Raw genomic sequence first — 16,925 nt, 5'->3', positions numbered from 1 at the left:
GTACTACTGTGACATCACAATGCAATCAGCTGCAGGCAGCTGTACAGTACCTCAGTGACATCACATTGGATTCAGCTGCATGCAGTTAGATATTACCTCAGTGAAATCACAAGGCATTCAGCTGCAGGCAGGTAGATAGTACCACTGTGACATCACAATGCATTTAGCTGCAAGAAGATACAACTGTGACATTACAATTCATTTGGCTGTAGGCAGCCAGACAGTATCACTGAGACAGCACAATGCATTCAGCTGCAGACAGTTTACCTGTACCTCTGAGAAATCACAATGCATTCTGCAGCAGACAGCCAGACAGTACCACTGTGACAGCACTATGCATTTAGATGCAGGAAACTAGACACAATGCACAATGATGTCACAATGCATTTAGCTGCTGGAAGCCAGACAGTACATATGTGACATGACAATGCATTCAGCTGTAGGCAGTTTAACAATGCCTATGTGACATCACAGTACATTCAGCTAGACAGTATCTATGTGACATTACTATCAATATAGTTGCAGGAAGTTCAACAGTACATCTGTGACATCACAATGCATTCTGCTGCAAGCAGCTAGGCAGTATCTCTGTGACAACACAATGCATTCAGCTGTAGGCACTTAGACTGTATCACTTTGACATCACAATGCATTCAGGTGCAGGCAGCACAACAGTACCACTGTGACATCACAATGCATTCAGCTCCAGGCAGTTTAACAGTACTTCTGTGACATCACAATTCATTCAGCTGCAGGCAGCTAGACAGTATCTATGTGACATCACTATCAATATGGCTGCAGGAAGTTCAACAGTACATCTGTGACATCACAATGCATTCTGCTGCAAGCAGCTAGGCAGTATCTCTGTGACAACACAATGCATTCAGCTGTAGGCACTTAGACTGTATCACTTTGACATCACAATGCATTCAGGTGCAGGCAGCACAACAGTACCACTGTGACATCACAATGCATTCAGCTCCAGGCAGTTTAACAGTACTTCTGTGACATCACAATTCATTCAGCTGCAGGCAGCTAGACAGTATCTATGTGACATCACTATCAATATAGCTGCAGGAAGTTCAACAGTACCTCTGTGACATTACAATGCATTCAGCTACAGGCAGATAGACAGTATCTCTGTGACATCACATTCAATGCAGTTGCAGGAAGTTAGACAGTACCTCTGTAACATCACAGTGCAATCTACTGCAGGCAGCTAGACAGTACCTCTGTGACATCACAATGCATTCAGCTGCAGGCAGCTAGACAGTACCACTGTGACATCGCAATGCATACAGCTACAGTCAGCTAGACAGTACCTCTATAACATCACAATGCATTCAGCTGCAGGAAGTCAGACAGTACCAATGTGACATCAAGATGCATTCAGCTGTAGGAAGATAGACAGTACATATGAGACACCACAATGCATTCCGCTGCAGGAAGATAGACAGTACATATGTGACATCACAATGCATTCAGGTGAAAGCAGCTGTACAGTTCCTCTGTGACATTAAAATTCATTTTGATGTGGGCAGCCAGAAAGTACCACTGTAATATCAAAATGCATTCAGCTGCAGGAAGCTAGACAGTACCACGGTGACATCACAATGCATTCAGCTGCTGGCACCTGTGCAGTAGCACTGTGACATCACAATGCATTGAGCTGCAGGCAGCTATACAGTAGCTCTGTGACATTACAATGCATTCAGCTGCAGGAAGCCATACAGTACCTCTGTGACATCACAATGCATTCACCTTCAGACAGGTAGACAGCACATCTGTGACATCACAATGCATTCAGCTGAAGGCAGACAGACAGTACCTCTGTAACATCACAATGCATTCAGCTGCAGGCAGCTAGACAGTATCTCTGTGATATCATAATCAATACAGCTGCAGGACTTTAAACAGTACTTCTGTAACATCACAATGCATTCTGCAGCAGGCAGCTAGACTGTACCTCTGTGACATCACAATGCATTCAGCTACAGGAAACTAGACAGTACCTCTATGATGTCAGAATGCATTAAGCTGCAGGAAGTTAGAAAGTACCAATGTGACATCACAGTGCATTCAGTTGCAGGAAGCTAGACAGTGTCTCTGTGACATTACAATCAAAACAGGTGCAGGCAGGTTGACTTGACAGTACCTCTGTGACATCACAATGCAATCAGCTGCAGGCAGCTAGACAGTACCACTGTGACATCACAATGCAATAAGCTGCAGGCAGCTGGACAGTACCTCTGGGAGATCATAATGCATTTAGATGCAGGAATCTAGACAGTACCTCTATGACATCAAAATGCATTTAAATGAAGGTAGCTATAAAGTTACTCTGTGACATCACAATGCATTGAGCTGCAGGAAGCTTGAAAGTATCTCTCTGACATCACAATGCATTCAGCTGCAGGCAGCTAGACAGTATCTATGTGACATCACTATCAACATAGCTGCAGGAAGTTCAACAGTACCTCTGTGACATCACAATGCATTCAGCTGCAGGAAGCTAGACAGTATCTCTATGACATCACATTGAATGCAGCTGCAGGAAGTTATACAGTACATCTGTGACATCACAGTGCATTCTTCTACAGGCAGCTAGACAGTACCTTTTTTTGACATCACAATGCATTCAGCTGCAGGAAGCCAGACAGTACCACTGTGACATCAAGATGCATTCAGCTGCAGGAAGATAGACAGTACATATGTGACATCACAATGCATTCAGCTGCAGGAAGTTAGACAGTACATATGTGACATCACAATGCATTCAGCTGAAGGCAGCTGTACAGTTTCTCTGTGACATTACAATTCATTTTGATGTAGGCAGCCAGAGAGTTCCACTGTAATATCAAAATGCATTCAGCTGCTGGCACCTGTGCAGTAGCACTGTGACATCACAATGCATTGAGCTGCAGGCAGCTAGACAGTACCACTGTGACATCACAATGCATTGAGCTGCAGGCAGCTTGACAGTACCTCTGTGACATCACAATGCATTGAGCTGCATGCAGTTTAACAGTACCTCTTTGACATCTCAATGCATTCAGTTGCAGGCAGCTAGACAGTCGCTCTGTGACATCACAAGGCATTCTGCTGCAGGCAGCTTGATGGTAGCTCTGTGACATCACAATGCATTCAGCTGCAGGAACCTATACAGTACTGTGTGGCGTAATTTGAAATGCAGGTACTATTGTGTGGCCATGCCCCTTCCCTGTGAGAACAAACACCTTTTTTGCAATGCCTTTGAACGCTGTAAGGTATGAGGGAAGGTGAAAATTTAAAGTTTGCAGGGGGGTGCCGAATACCCTAGCACCGGCCCGGTCTGTGACAGGAAACTAAACACTACCTCTATGATGTCACAATGCACTTAGCTGCAGGAAGCTAGACAGTATCTTTGTGACATTGCATTCAGCTGCAGGTATATAGTCAGCACCACTTTGAAATCACAATGCATTCATCTGCAGGCAGTTAAACAATACCATTGCGACATCTCAATTCATTCAGCAGCAGACAGTACCTCTTTGACATTACAATGCTTTCAGCTGGAGGCATCTAGACCAGGGGTGGGCAATTATTTCAGCTGGGGGGCCGCTTAACACTTCCAGAGAATAGTCGAGGGCCACACACAAAATATCTTGTAAATCGGGTCTGAACTGCACATGCACCGCAATGTGTAGGCGCGTCGGTCCGCAGTGACGTGATGGTACGAACAAAGCGATCGCACGGGCGATCGCAAGGTGATTGAGAGGAAGAGGATGTTTGTGGGTGGCAATTGACCGTTTTAGAGGAGTGTCTGGAAAAACGCAGGAGGGACCTGGCGTTTGGAGGGAGGGTTTCTGACGTCCGCTCCAGTCTCGATCATTGCACTGGAAGAGTAAGTCCTGGGCTGTGCAGAGACTGCACAAACTTTTGTTTGTACAGCTCTCTGCAGATGCGATCACACCCCTGCACAGTGAATACCCCCTCCCACTGTAAGTGGCGTCTACCTGATCGCAGCAGTGCAAAAATCGCCTGCTAGCGATCAGGTCTGAATTAGGCCCATAGTTATGTATATAACAATAAAAACATAGTGTGTGTGTGTGTGTGTGTATATGTATATATATATATATATATATATATTTATATATATATATAAAACACTATAAAAACATACACCACAATATACATGAAATACGTAGTTTTTTACGGGCAAAATACAAACTGTCTAAAAAAAGTAATCCAGTAATAATAATAATAATAATAATAATAATAATAATAATAAAAAAACAAAAAAAACAACAGTGCTGAAAACAAACAGCATCCTGTGTAATGCTGGTATTCACAGCTCCTGTCTCTCCCTGGGCACAGTTACTAGCTCCCCCCCCCCCTCCCCATCCTCCCCTGGACCCATATAGCAGTCTCTACCCCCCTCCCCGTTGGACCCATATAGCAGTCCCTCCCCTCATAACCAACCCTCCCCTCCCCTCCCCTGAACCTATAGAGCAGCTTTTAAAGTTAAGCATAGATGGTGATCTCTTTACCTTTTTAACAGTGGCAGATCCGCTGCCCGCTGCCTGATCCCCGCTGCCCGCTGTGCCGCATGGAGTCGCTGCTGCATGCTACTGCCGTGGCCCCGCCCCCCATGCCGCCCAGCGACTGACGTCACAGTGGAAATCCCGGTCAGCAGACCCAGTGACATGACCGGGATTTCCTCTGCGGCGCCGCTTCTGGGAGCTAGGTAGCGCAATGACAAGCGGCTCAGCCAGTCGGGCCGCTTGTCATTGCACACTGGTGTGGGGCAGCGGGGCTGGGCAGGATCGGTTCGCGGGCCACATCCGGCCCGCGGGCCGCACATTGCCCACCCCTAATCTAGACAGTGTCTCTGTGACATTACAATTAATACAGGTGCAGGCAGCTCAACAGTACCTCTGTGACATTACAATGCATTTAGCTGCCAGCAGTTAGACAGTACCTCTGTGAAATCAGAAGGCATTCAGCTGCAGGCAGCTAGACAGTACCACTGTGACATCACAATGCATTTAGCTGCAGAAAGATAGACAGTACCACTGTGAAATCACAATGCATTCAGCTGAAGGTAGCTGGATAGTACCACTGTGACATCACAATACATTCAGCTGCAGGCAGCTAGGCACTACCTCTGTGACATCACAAGGCATTCAGCTGCATGCAGCTAGGCAATACCACTGGGACATCACAATCCATTCAGCTGAAGGTAGCTGGACATTTCCACTGTGACATCACAATGCATTCAGCTGCAGGCAACTTGACAGTACCATTGTGACATCACAATGCATTCAGCTGCAGGCAGTTCAACAGTACCTCGGTGAGATTACAATGCTTTCAGCTGAAGGCAGCCAGGCAGTATCACTGTGACATCACAATGTATTCAGTTTCAGACAGCTAGACAGTACCTCTATGACATCACAATACATTCACCTTCAGTAAACTAAACAGTACTTCTGTGATGTCACAGTGCAATTAGATGCAGGAAGCTAGACAGTACATCGGAGACATCACAATGCATTCATTTGCAGGCAGCTAAAGCGTACCATTGCATCATCTCAAATCATTCAGCTGCAGGAAGCTAGACATTACCATTGTGACATCACAATGCATTCACCTGAAGGCAGTTAGACAGTGCCCTTGTGACATTACAATTAATACAGGCGCAGGCAGGTCGGCAGTACCTCTGTGATATCACAATGCATTTAGCTGCCAGCAGTTAGATAGTACCTCTGTGAAGTCACAAGGTATTCAGCTGCAGGCAACTAGACAGTACCTCTGTGACATCACAATACATTCAGCTGCAGGAAGCTAGACATTATCACTGTGACATCACAATGCATTCTGCTGCAGACAGCTAGACAGTACCTCTTTGACATCACAATGCATTCATCTGCAGGCAGTTCAACAGTACCTCTGTGACATCACAATGCATTCAGCTGAAGGCAGCTAGACAGTATCTCTGTGATATCAGAATGCATTCAGCTGAAGGCAGCTAGACAGTATCTCTGTGATATCAGAATGCATTCAGCTGCAGGCAGCTAGACAGTACCGCTGTGACAGCACAAAGCATTCAGTTGTAGGCAGCTAGACAGTACCTCTATGGCATCACAATGCATTCAGCTTCAGCAAACTAAACAGTACCTCTATGATGTCACAATGCAATTAGCTGCAGGAAGCTAGACATTATCTTTGTGACATCACAATGCATTCATCTGCAGGCAGCTAAACAGTACCATTGTGTCATCTCAAATCATTCAGCTGTAGACAGCTAGACAGTACCTCTGTGAATTACAATGCTTTTAGCTGCAGACAGCTAGACAATATCTCTATGACTTTACAATTAATACAGGTGCAGGCAGGTCGACAGTACCTCTGTGATATCACAATGCATTCAGCTGCCAGCAGTTAGATAGTACCTCTGTGAAATCACAAGGTATTCAGCTGCAGACAGCTAGACAGAACCTCTGTGACATCACAATACATTCAGCTGCAGGAAGCTAGACATTACCACTGTGACATCACAATGCATTCACCTGAAGGCAGCTAGAAAGTACCTCTGGGACATTACATTGCATTCAGCTGCCGGCAATTAGACAGTAGCTCTGTGACATCACAAGGCATTCAGCTGCTGGCAGCTAGACAGTACCACTATGACATCACAATGCATTCACCTGAAGGCAGCTAGAAAGTACCTCTGGGACATCACATTGCATTCAGCTGCCGGCAATTAGACAGTAGCTCTGTGACATCACAAGGCATTCAGCTGCAGGAAGCTAGACAGTACCTCTTGACAGTGTAATGCATTCAGTTGCAGCCAGCTAGACAGTATCGCTGTGACATCACAATGCATTAAGCTGCAGGCAGCTAGACAGTATCTCTGTGACATCACAATGCATTCAGCTGCAGACAGTTCAACAGTACCTCTGTGACAACGCAATTCATTCAGCTGCAGACAGCTCAACAGTATCTCTGTGACATCACAATGTATTCAGCTGCAGGCATTTCAACATTACCTTTGTGACATCGCAATTCATTCAGATTCAGGCATCTTAACAGTACCTCTGTGACATCACAATGCATTTAGCTGCAGGCAGCTAGACAGTGTCTCTGTTACTACACAATCAATACAGCTGTAGGAAGTTCAACAGTACCTCTGTGACATCACAATGCATTCAGCTGCAGGCAGCTAGACAGAACATATATGACATCACAATGCATTCTGCTGCAGGCAGCTAGACAGTACCTCTATGATATAACAATGCATTCCGCTGGAGGAAACTAGACAGCACCTCTATGTCGTCACAATGCATTTAGATGCAGGCAGCTAGACAGTACCACTGTGACATCACAATGCATTTAGCTGCAGGAAGATAGGCAGTACCACCGTGACTTCTCATTTCATTCAGCTGAAGGCAGCTTGACAGTACCTCTGGGACATCACAATGCATTTAGCTGCCAGCAGATAGACAGTACCTTTGTGACATCACAATGCATTCAGCTGCAGGGAGTTCAACAGTGGCTCTGTGACAATACAATGCATTCAGCTGCAGGCAGCTAGACAGTATCTCTGTGACATCACAATCAATACAGCTGTAGAAAGTCCAACAATACCTCTGTGACATCACAATGCATTCTGCTGCAGGCAGCTAGACATTACTTCTGTGACATCACAATGCATTCAGCTGCAGGCAGCTAGACAGTACCTCTATGACATCACAATGCATTCAGCTGCAGGAAACTAAATAGTACCTCTATGATGTCACAATGCATTTAGCTGCAGGTAGCTACACCGTATCTTTGTGATATTGCAATGCATTCAGCTGCAGGCACATATGCCCTCATTCCGAGTTGTTCGCTCGGTAATTTTCTTCGCATCGCAGCGATTTTCCGCTAATTGCGCATGCGCAATGTTCGCACTGCGACTGCGCCAAGTAAATTTGCTAAGAAGTTTGGTATTTTACTCACGGCATTACAAGGTTTTTTCTTCGTTCTGGTGATCGTTGTGTGATTGACAGGAAGTGGGTGTTTCTGGGCGGAAACTGGCCGTTTTATGGGTGTGTGTGAAAAAACGCTGCCGTTTCTGGGAAAAACGCGGGAGTGGCTGGAGAAAACGGGGGAGTGTCTGGGCGAACGCTGGGTGTGTTTGTGACGTCAAACCAGGAACGAAACTGACTGAACTGATCGCAGTGGCAGAGTAAGTGTCGAGCTACTCAGAAACTGCTTATAAATTTCTATTCGCAATTTTGAGAATCTTTCGTTCGCAATTTTGCTAAGCTAAGATTCACTCCCAGTAGGCGGCGGCTTAGCGAGTGCAATGCTGCTAAAAGCAGCTTGCGAGCGAACAACTCGGAATGAGGGCCATAGTCAGTACCACTTTGAAATCACAATGCATTCATCTGCAGGCAGCTTAACAGTACCAGTGCGACATCTCAATTCATTCAGCTGCAGGCCGCTAGACAATACCTTTGTGACATCACAACGCTTTTAGCTGCCAGCAGTTAGACAGTACCTCTGTGAAATCACAAGGCATTCAGCTGCAGGCAGCTAAACAGTACCTCTGTGACAATACAATATCTTCAGCTGCAGGAAGCTAGAAAGTACCTCTGTGACATCACAATGCAATCAGCTGCAGGCAGCTAGTCAGTACCACTGTGGCATCAAATTGCATTCAGCTAAAGGCAGCTAGACATTACCTCTGTGACATCACCAGGGGTGGACTGGCCATAATGCTCACAAGGAAGATTCCTGGTAGGCCTGGCCAACATGTCTGTAAGGCTTGTTTTATGTGTTGTCATCTGGCCCAAACTCCACATGACAGTCAGCCTACCGCACTCAGTACACTACATTTGCCCTATTCATTTTGTTATTATATCTCTGCAGTACAGCAACTCTGCCATCCAGTGATACTGCCATGACTACACTGTATGTTATACCTCTTGTGCTGCCCGTGCCACTTCTACAAAATTTTACTGAGCCGATTTTAGTTTTTAGTTCCCATTCCACCCCTGATCTCAACCTCAATTGCAGCAAAATATGCCACGAAGGCCTCAATTACGTACAATAAGGCCCTATGAGGAGGGATCCAGCCCCCCTCAACAGACCCCACCCCCTTATCAGAACTCACCCCCATTAGGGCTGCTTCCATAAATATCCCAGGCTGGTTCTCCATCCCAAACCTCCCCTGGTCAAAAGTACAGATTCAATATGGCAATTAAGCAGGGCTCTAGTACACAGGAGACAAAGAGGCAGTTGCAAATATTTTCCTATGTAGCCCCTTTTGCTGCCTGTAAACTCTGCATATCTGGAGGTAATTGGTGGTTCATTTTACATTGAGTTATTCTTACCTGTTCTGAAATACTAAGCCTTAGAGTCTTGTTCTCTATTCATTTTTACAGTTCTTGGTGAGTTCTATTACAATAAATGACTATTAATGGCTCACACTGACGGTTTCATGTGAAAAGCAACTTAGCACACTTCTTAAATGACTTGCTAAATGAAGTCCAGTAATGAAGTAAATGAATAGTAAAGAAAAAGGACTCTGTCTTCAGCAGAGATAGTTGTAACACTGAAACATAAATAGCATGTGAGAAGACAGTGACAACCGATAGGACACTTAACAGTGTGACTGGTTACAGTACCATGTTACATGTCTCTCATTTTTTTTAATAACTTACAAATAGGGTGTGGGCTCAATGCGGGTAGTATTCACATTTAAACCTACAGGCCCAAACATTAAACTGACTAAACGGTATCCGGACTCCAGGTCGACAACAAAAAGGTCGACACACCTTATGTCGACATGGACAAAAGGTCGACATGAACAAGGTCGACATGGAAAAAGGTCGACATGGGTTTTTCACAATTTTTTTCTTTTTTGGAACTTTTTCATACTTAACGATCCACGTGGACTACGATTGGAACGGTAATCTGTGCCGAGCGAAACGACACCAAAAAAACATAAAAAAACTCATGTCGACATTTTTCCATGTCGACCTTGTTCCTGTCGACCTTTTGTCCATGTCGACCTTTTGTCCATGTCGACCTAAGGTGTGTTGACCTGTTGACGTCGACCTAAGGTGTGTCGACCTATTTGTTGTTGACCTGGAGTCCCAGACCCGGCTAAACTTGAGACTCAAATAAATTGAAGTCTGGGGATGAACCCTTTCTCTGAGTTGGAAAATGATACGGTAGCAGCATGTAGTTGGGAGGATCGCAACAAGAGCTGTAGTATCAAGACAATGATAAACAGTTACAATGAGTCCGTGTAGAATAAGAGAAATGTGACTCTCTTGAAGAAGTTGTTTTTTCTATTCACAACAACACACATGACTTATAATATGGCAAAGAGACTGATGTGAGAAGTAGCCCAACAACAAGAATAAGCAGGAATATGTGTATAAAATTAGAGGAGGAGCAGTGTTAGGTAACTCACAGCCAGAGTTGTAGCCTATGTGGACCACAGTACAGTGGGGTGCAGAAAGTAGCAGGTTACTCACGCTTGTTGTGGACACGATTCAGTTCTGAAACCCTAGTGGGCTTTTAAAATAGGAGTTAAAGGCCTGGATCTGTTCACAGTGGTCTCCTTAATAGGCCTTAAGGTAGAATTAGCAGCAAAAGCAAGCGTCTGGTCCTGGAACAACTAGTGCAAATGAAGACACTGGCTCCCTCTGGCAAGACCTGGATGACCTCAGGACTGGAGCTATACTGTCTCTTGACCACTGCAATAGGCTTTGACTCCCTGTGGACCACTGGACCTCTGGCAGCTTATTCTATCAGCTGCCTTTTTGTGAAATCTCCTCTGTGATTCTACCAGCACGTCTATATTAGCCTGATAGCTCTTTTGGCAAGAAGTGCAGCATTTTCTGTTAGACTTGCATCTGTCTCTGTTACACTAACAGCTATTTCTAAAGAGCTTTACCGACCTCCTAATTGCCCTTAGCCTCCAGGTAATGGATTTGCACTCTCTGACTTTCTCTCTCTCTATCTGCAGCCACCTTTACCACAATATAAAGCTGTGGTCTTGCCTATGGCCGCCTCTCCCATCTGTCTGGCTACACTACTACACTTTGCCTTCTCTGATATGAATCCAAGGGCGTAGCTACCATAGGTGCAGGTAGTGCAGCTGCTATGGGGCCCAGAGCTGATAGGGGCCCATCTTCCCTGTTTAAGTTACATGTGTTATATACATTTTTCATCGTTGGGCGGTAAATATGGGCCCTTACAAACTTTTGCCTTGGGGCCTATAATGTATCTAGTTATACTTCTGGAACTGCTCTTTGTAAAGTGGTATAAAATGAACTGAAGGGCATTATAATGTTACATAATATGAACTGGGGCACTGTACTGTGGTGCAGTATAAAGTGGAAGCACTATAGTGTGGCATAATATTACCTGGTGGCAGCGTGTTATAATATGAACTGATCATTGCATGGCATAATGTGAATTGGAGGTACTGTGTTTTATGGCAGCATTACAATGTGCATAATGTGAACTAGGGCACTACTATGGTTCAGAAAATGGACTAGGACACTCCTATGAGGCATTCAATTAACAGTTGCTGCAGAGAGTTGTCTCTCTAAAAGCATTAGGACAGGGGCCCCATCAAAATGCTTCTCTGGGGCCCACAAAGTTCTGGCTACGCCCCTGTATGAATCCCTCTGCAATTGGCAGGCTCTGATGTCCCTTTCCACTCTGTGGACATGTTGGAAGATGTAGTTTCCAGAACCTAAAGACTCATTGGACAGCCACATGCCACCATCTCCTACTCCCCTGTAACTATGCGTTCCTGGTATAAACCAGGCTTCTAAGGACAGATGAATGCTGAGAGTTAAAGAGCAATGTAAAAAATGAATAGTTCATTAGACTAGGCCCATGTAAATGTGTCCTGCTACTTGCCCACGTAGGTCTTTTAGAATAGTTAATAATCTGGTCCAACCAAGCAGATTGTGTCATTTTTGTAAACATGTTTCGGTTTAGAAATAAATGCAAACATCTGGTTGCTATGGACACCACCACCACCACCACTCATCTGTGCACCAGTGTTTATAAATATTCCCAATGAAATACACACGCTGCATGGCTGCGACACAAGTAGTTCATATGCACATTACGTACCCAGTTACAACCATGCAAACATCCATCTGTCTCTAATGTGTCTATTCATGAAGAAGCAGTGAAAAGTGTGAAGTGATCAAGTGGAGAAGTTGCCCATGGCAACCAATCAGCATTGAAGTAACATTTATAATTTGCATACTATACAATTGTACGGAGCAGCTGATTGGTTGCCTTGGGCAACTTCTCCACATGCTCACTTCTACACTGTTTTCACTGCTTCATGAATAGACCTCTAAATGCACACATGTAATATGTGTATTGCATATCTGGCCAGTATTAAATGTCTTCTCTAGTAACCCCAATTGTAATTTAGCTAATTGAAATAAATAATGTGTGCGTTAGTGCTTTTATATTCAGATATACAATGTTACTTTTATCTGCTGCTCACAATAGCTAATAACAATGACTGGTGCAGCTGAGTGTGGAATGTCTTTCCTAGGAATGAGACGGCGGTGTCTGTGATAGCAGCATGTAGGCTATTCCAGGCAGGTACCATTCTGGCGGCAGGACAGGCTGGATCTGAGTGATACTTGGCTTCTGTGATCCACAGCCTGTGATAACGCTACATGTGTCTCACTATTCCCCAGATAAAAAGCCGAAGGGCAGGCTGGCTGGAAAGGGCACCTTTGTTGGGATCAGCACACACTAGGCGAGGGAGATAGAATATCTTCTATGTATGTGACACAGCGGAAAGTGTTTGAACTTCTTCCTTTTAATAGTGGTGTGATATTGCAGCATCATGCATAGTGACCTATTTTATTTCTCCTGACCTTAGCAGAGAGTTTATGTCTCATGGTTAAATCAGAACTGTTGTGCTTGCTCTTATTTCGCCTTCTATGCAGAAACATCACACGCAAGTTCCCAGCCCACACTTGTACCTCCCATTCTACATGATCTAAGACTTAGAAGTACATGTAATCCATTTATTTGGTACTGATAAAAACAAAATTTTCTGAATTGCATTCATTTTTTTTTTTAATTGACTGGATAAAATAGTAGAGATCTGCATCAAAGTCTTGTCATGTTTTGGTTTCAGTTATCGTTTTGCAAAACCACCCTCAAGAGTTTTGGTTTGGAATTTGCAACTAAAATTGGAATCTTGAGTTTTGGATTTCTTAAAAATGGATAAAGGACCTTATTCAGGTTTCTTAGCAAATCAAAAAAGAACACTAATAGGCAAAACCATGTTGCACTGCAGGTGGGGCAGATGTAATGTGCAGAGAGAGTTAGATTTGGCTGGGATGTGTTCAAACTGAAATCTAAATTGCAGTGTAAATATAATGCAGCCAGTATTTACTCTGCACAGAAACAATTATTATTATTATTATTATTATTATTATCATCCTTTATTTATATGGCGCCACAAGGGTTTCGCAGCGCCCAATTACAGAGTACATAAATAATCAAACAGGAAAATAGCAACTTACAGTTGATGACAGTATAGGACAAGTACAGGGTAAATAAATATAGCTACATCAGCAGATGACATTGGAATAAGTATCAGGTGGCAGAAGACTGCTGGATTTGGTGCAGTTGAATATTATTAAAGTAAGAAAAGGATAAGCACACGAGGGAAGAGAGCCCTGCTCATGAGAGCTTACATTCTAAAGGGGAGTGGTAGACAGACAGGGGTGACACAGATGGGGTACATAGAGAGCATAGAACGAGATGAGATTTGGCTGGGTTTGGTGAAGAAGTGGGTCTTGAGAGCCAGTTTGAAGTTTTGTAGAGAGGTGGAGAGTCTGAGGGGGAGAGGTAAGGAATTCCAGAGAAGTGGTGCAGCACACGAAAAATCTTGGAGGTAGGAGTGGGAGGAGGTAATCCGTAGGCAGGAAAGTCGTCGTGCATTAGCAGAGCGAAGAGGACGTGTGGGAATGTAAAGGGAGATAAGATCAGAGATGTAGATGGGAGAGGAGTGGGTGAGGGCTTTGTAAGCAAGTGTGAGAAGCTTGAAATGGATTCTGAAAGGGAAGGGGAGCCAGTGAAGGTCTAGTAAGAGAGGAGAGGTAGACGTAGTGCGTTTGGTGAGGAAAATGAGCCGGGCAGCAGCATTGAGGATATATTGGAGTGGAGAGAGGTATTTGTCAGGAATGCCAGTCAGGAGGAGATTACAGTAATCCAGTGGATTATAAACAATATAACCCACCTAAAACTAATTCACTCTGCACATGTTACATCTGCCCCACCTGCAGTGCAACATGTTTTGCCCAATTGCTTACTTTTTAGTTTGCTAACAAACCTGAATAACCACCAAAAAAATGCTAAAATCATGCAATTTTTGCAATCCAAAACCCCAAATTAGGATTTAAAATCTGAATACTGAACCACAGGAAGGTCTGAATAGGGTGGGTTCGGATTTCTAAAGAACTGAATTATACATCTCTATAAAATAGCAGCAGACAGTTACAGATCAGTGTAATTTTCCCTTTGATGCACAATTACGGGACTTTTGATAGATGCCATTTGTAAATCAGACCCCAGACTTTCTTGGAGTGAAATTTGTGAAACAAGTCATCTATTTTAACTAGTACAAAAAGTTATACCATACTTCCCCAACATGACCTTCTCCAGGAGGGACATAGTCCTCTGCTCTTGGACTGTCTCTTAATTGGTGATTGCCGACACCTGTTTTGAGAAGGTTAATGGATAAGAAAGGTGTTTCTGCACAGGTGATGGCAATCATACTTTAAGAGGGAAGTCTAGGAGCAGAGCATTCTGTCCGTCCTGTTTGGAGGAATGGTTATATGCCAAAATGAAAAAATTATCGGAATTCACGATATACATGGGCTTAAACCAGAAGGCAATTCAGTCCAATCGCACAAATGATACACAAAATATAAACGATGTAAGCATTCGACCAGGATAATAATAATAATAATAATAATAATAATAATAAGAACACACATACAAAAAAAGTGCGCTAAATTCAGTCAGTGATAATTTCATATTTATAAAAAAAAACTCCAAACAAGCATCCTAAAAAGACAAAAAGTTAAAGTACTTGTGATCTTTCGCTTTTAGATGTTTGATTCTCTCAAATGAGGAAATTATGAAATAGAGGAATAGAGATCCATACCGAACAAATGTTCCTACAAAGATACAGTAAAACAAGGTGATGGGTCCTCTAATGGGGGTATGAGGGACTATTTCATTTTGAGATAGTTCTCCCCTGAGTGGATTCAGTGTGTTATCAGAAGAGAACTGCACAAGATCCAGTATTTCCGCAGATGTGGCATGTGTATCAGGTGCAGGAGTCATACTAGCAAGTTCTCAGATTTTACAGTTATATTGAAGATGTGTTAGATTAATGACTTTATTACCTGTAATACCAGCAATCTCATGTATCTTTTAGACTTTTTTATTTTTTATTGTCATGATCTGGATGTTTACATTTTTAGATATTGTATACCGTTTGTGTTATCGGGCTGAACTACCTTCTATTTTAACTATTCTATGTTGTAAGAACTTCTAATAGTGTGTCTCATACATCCTAGAGGATGCTGGGGACACCATAAGAACCATGAGGTATAGATGGGATCCACAGGAGACATGGGCACTTTAAGACTTTGAATGGGGTGTGAACTGGCTCCTCCCTCTATGCCCCTCCTCCAGACTTCAGTTTTAGAATTGTGCCCAGGCAGACTGGATGCACTTAGAGGAGCTCTACTGAGTTTCTCTGAAAAGACTTTATGTTAGGTTTTTTATTTTCAGGGAGATCTGCTGGCAACAGTCTCCCTGCATCGTGGGACTTAGGGGAGAGAAGTCAGACCTACTTCTAATGAGTTTAAAGGCTCTGCTTCTTGGCTACAGGACACCATTAGCTCCTGAGGGTTTGGAACACTAGGTACGCCTAGGGGTTCATTCCCAGAGCCCGCTGTCACCCCCCTTGCAGAGCCAGAAGTCAGAAGACAGGTGAGTAGAAGAAGATAGAAGACTTCAGTGACGGCTTCTGAGGTACCGCACAGCGATCGCGCTGCGCGCCATGCTCCCACACACAGTGGCACTACAGGGTGCAGGGCGAGGGGGGTGCCCTGGCCAGCATAAACCTCATCATTTAAGGCTGGCAAAGTGGATTATAAGTGCCTAGGCACTGGATTCTAACCCCGTCAGCATATTTATCTTAAAAAATAGCGGGGCTGAAGCGTGCCATTAAGGGGGTGGGGCTTAGCCCTTACAGCTCTCATCAGCGCCATTTTCTGTTCACAGAGCTTCAGAGACGCTGGTCCTTCCTCAACACTGCTGTACAAGTAACAGGGTGCACGGGAGGGGGGGGGGCACAGTTAATTTGGTGCAAATATAAGTTATTATACAAGCGCTACAGGTCTGAGGCTGTATATTAACATTTCAGAACCGGGATTGAGCGCTGGGTTGTGAGCTGGCAAACTCCCTCTGTGTTTCTCTGACAGGCTTTACTCTGGGTCTGTCCCCTATTTGCCCAGTGTGTCTGTGGGTGTCGGTACAGGTGTGTCAGCATGTCTGAGGCTGAGTGCTCTTCCCAGGAGGAGACTGTGTTAGGGACAGAAACGGCTGTGGGAGTGACCCTGATGGCACCGCTGACTCCTGATTGGGTAAATGTGTTGAATGCCTTCAATGCTAATGTGGCTTTTATTAATAAGAGATTAGATAAATCTGAATTGCAGAACCAGGCATGGAAGAAATCTGTGGAGGATGTGTTATCACAGGTCCAGACCCCCTCGGGGGCACATAAACGTTTGTTTGCTCAGTTGGCAGACACAGATACCGACACGGACACTGACTCCAGTGTCGACTATAGTGATACCAGATTAGACCCAAAA

At 44.2% G+C, this 16,925-nt stretch overlaps 1 long non-coding RNA gene across 1 annotated transcript in view; it reads right to left on the bottom strand.

The window, feature by feature from the left end:
* LOC134935507 (uncharacterized) overlaps positions 1–14,751 on the bottom strand; it is a 151,655-nt gene extending 136,904 nt beyond the window's left edge. Inside the window, exon 1 of the long non-coding RNA XR_010180201.1 lies at positions 14,673–14,751. This is a non-coding gene — a long non-coding RNA (uncharacterized LOC134935507). The remainder of the gene's footprint in view (positions 1–14,672) is intronic.
* Between the last annotated feature and the right edge of the window lie 2,174 nt (positions 14,752–16,925).

The sequence above is a fragment of the Pseudophryne corroboree genome, chromosome 6 (assembly GCF_028390025.1).
Source record: "Pseudophryne corroboree isolate aPseCor3 chromosome 6, aPseCor3.hap2, whole genome shotgun sequence".
Classification (NCBI taxonomy): Eukaryota; Metazoa; Chordata; class Amphibia; order Anura; family Myobatrachidae; genus Pseudophryne; species Pseudophryne corroboree.
The sequence above is the reverse complement of the archived record's forward strand: the minus strand, read 5'-3'. Positions and strand labels throughout refer to the sequence as shown.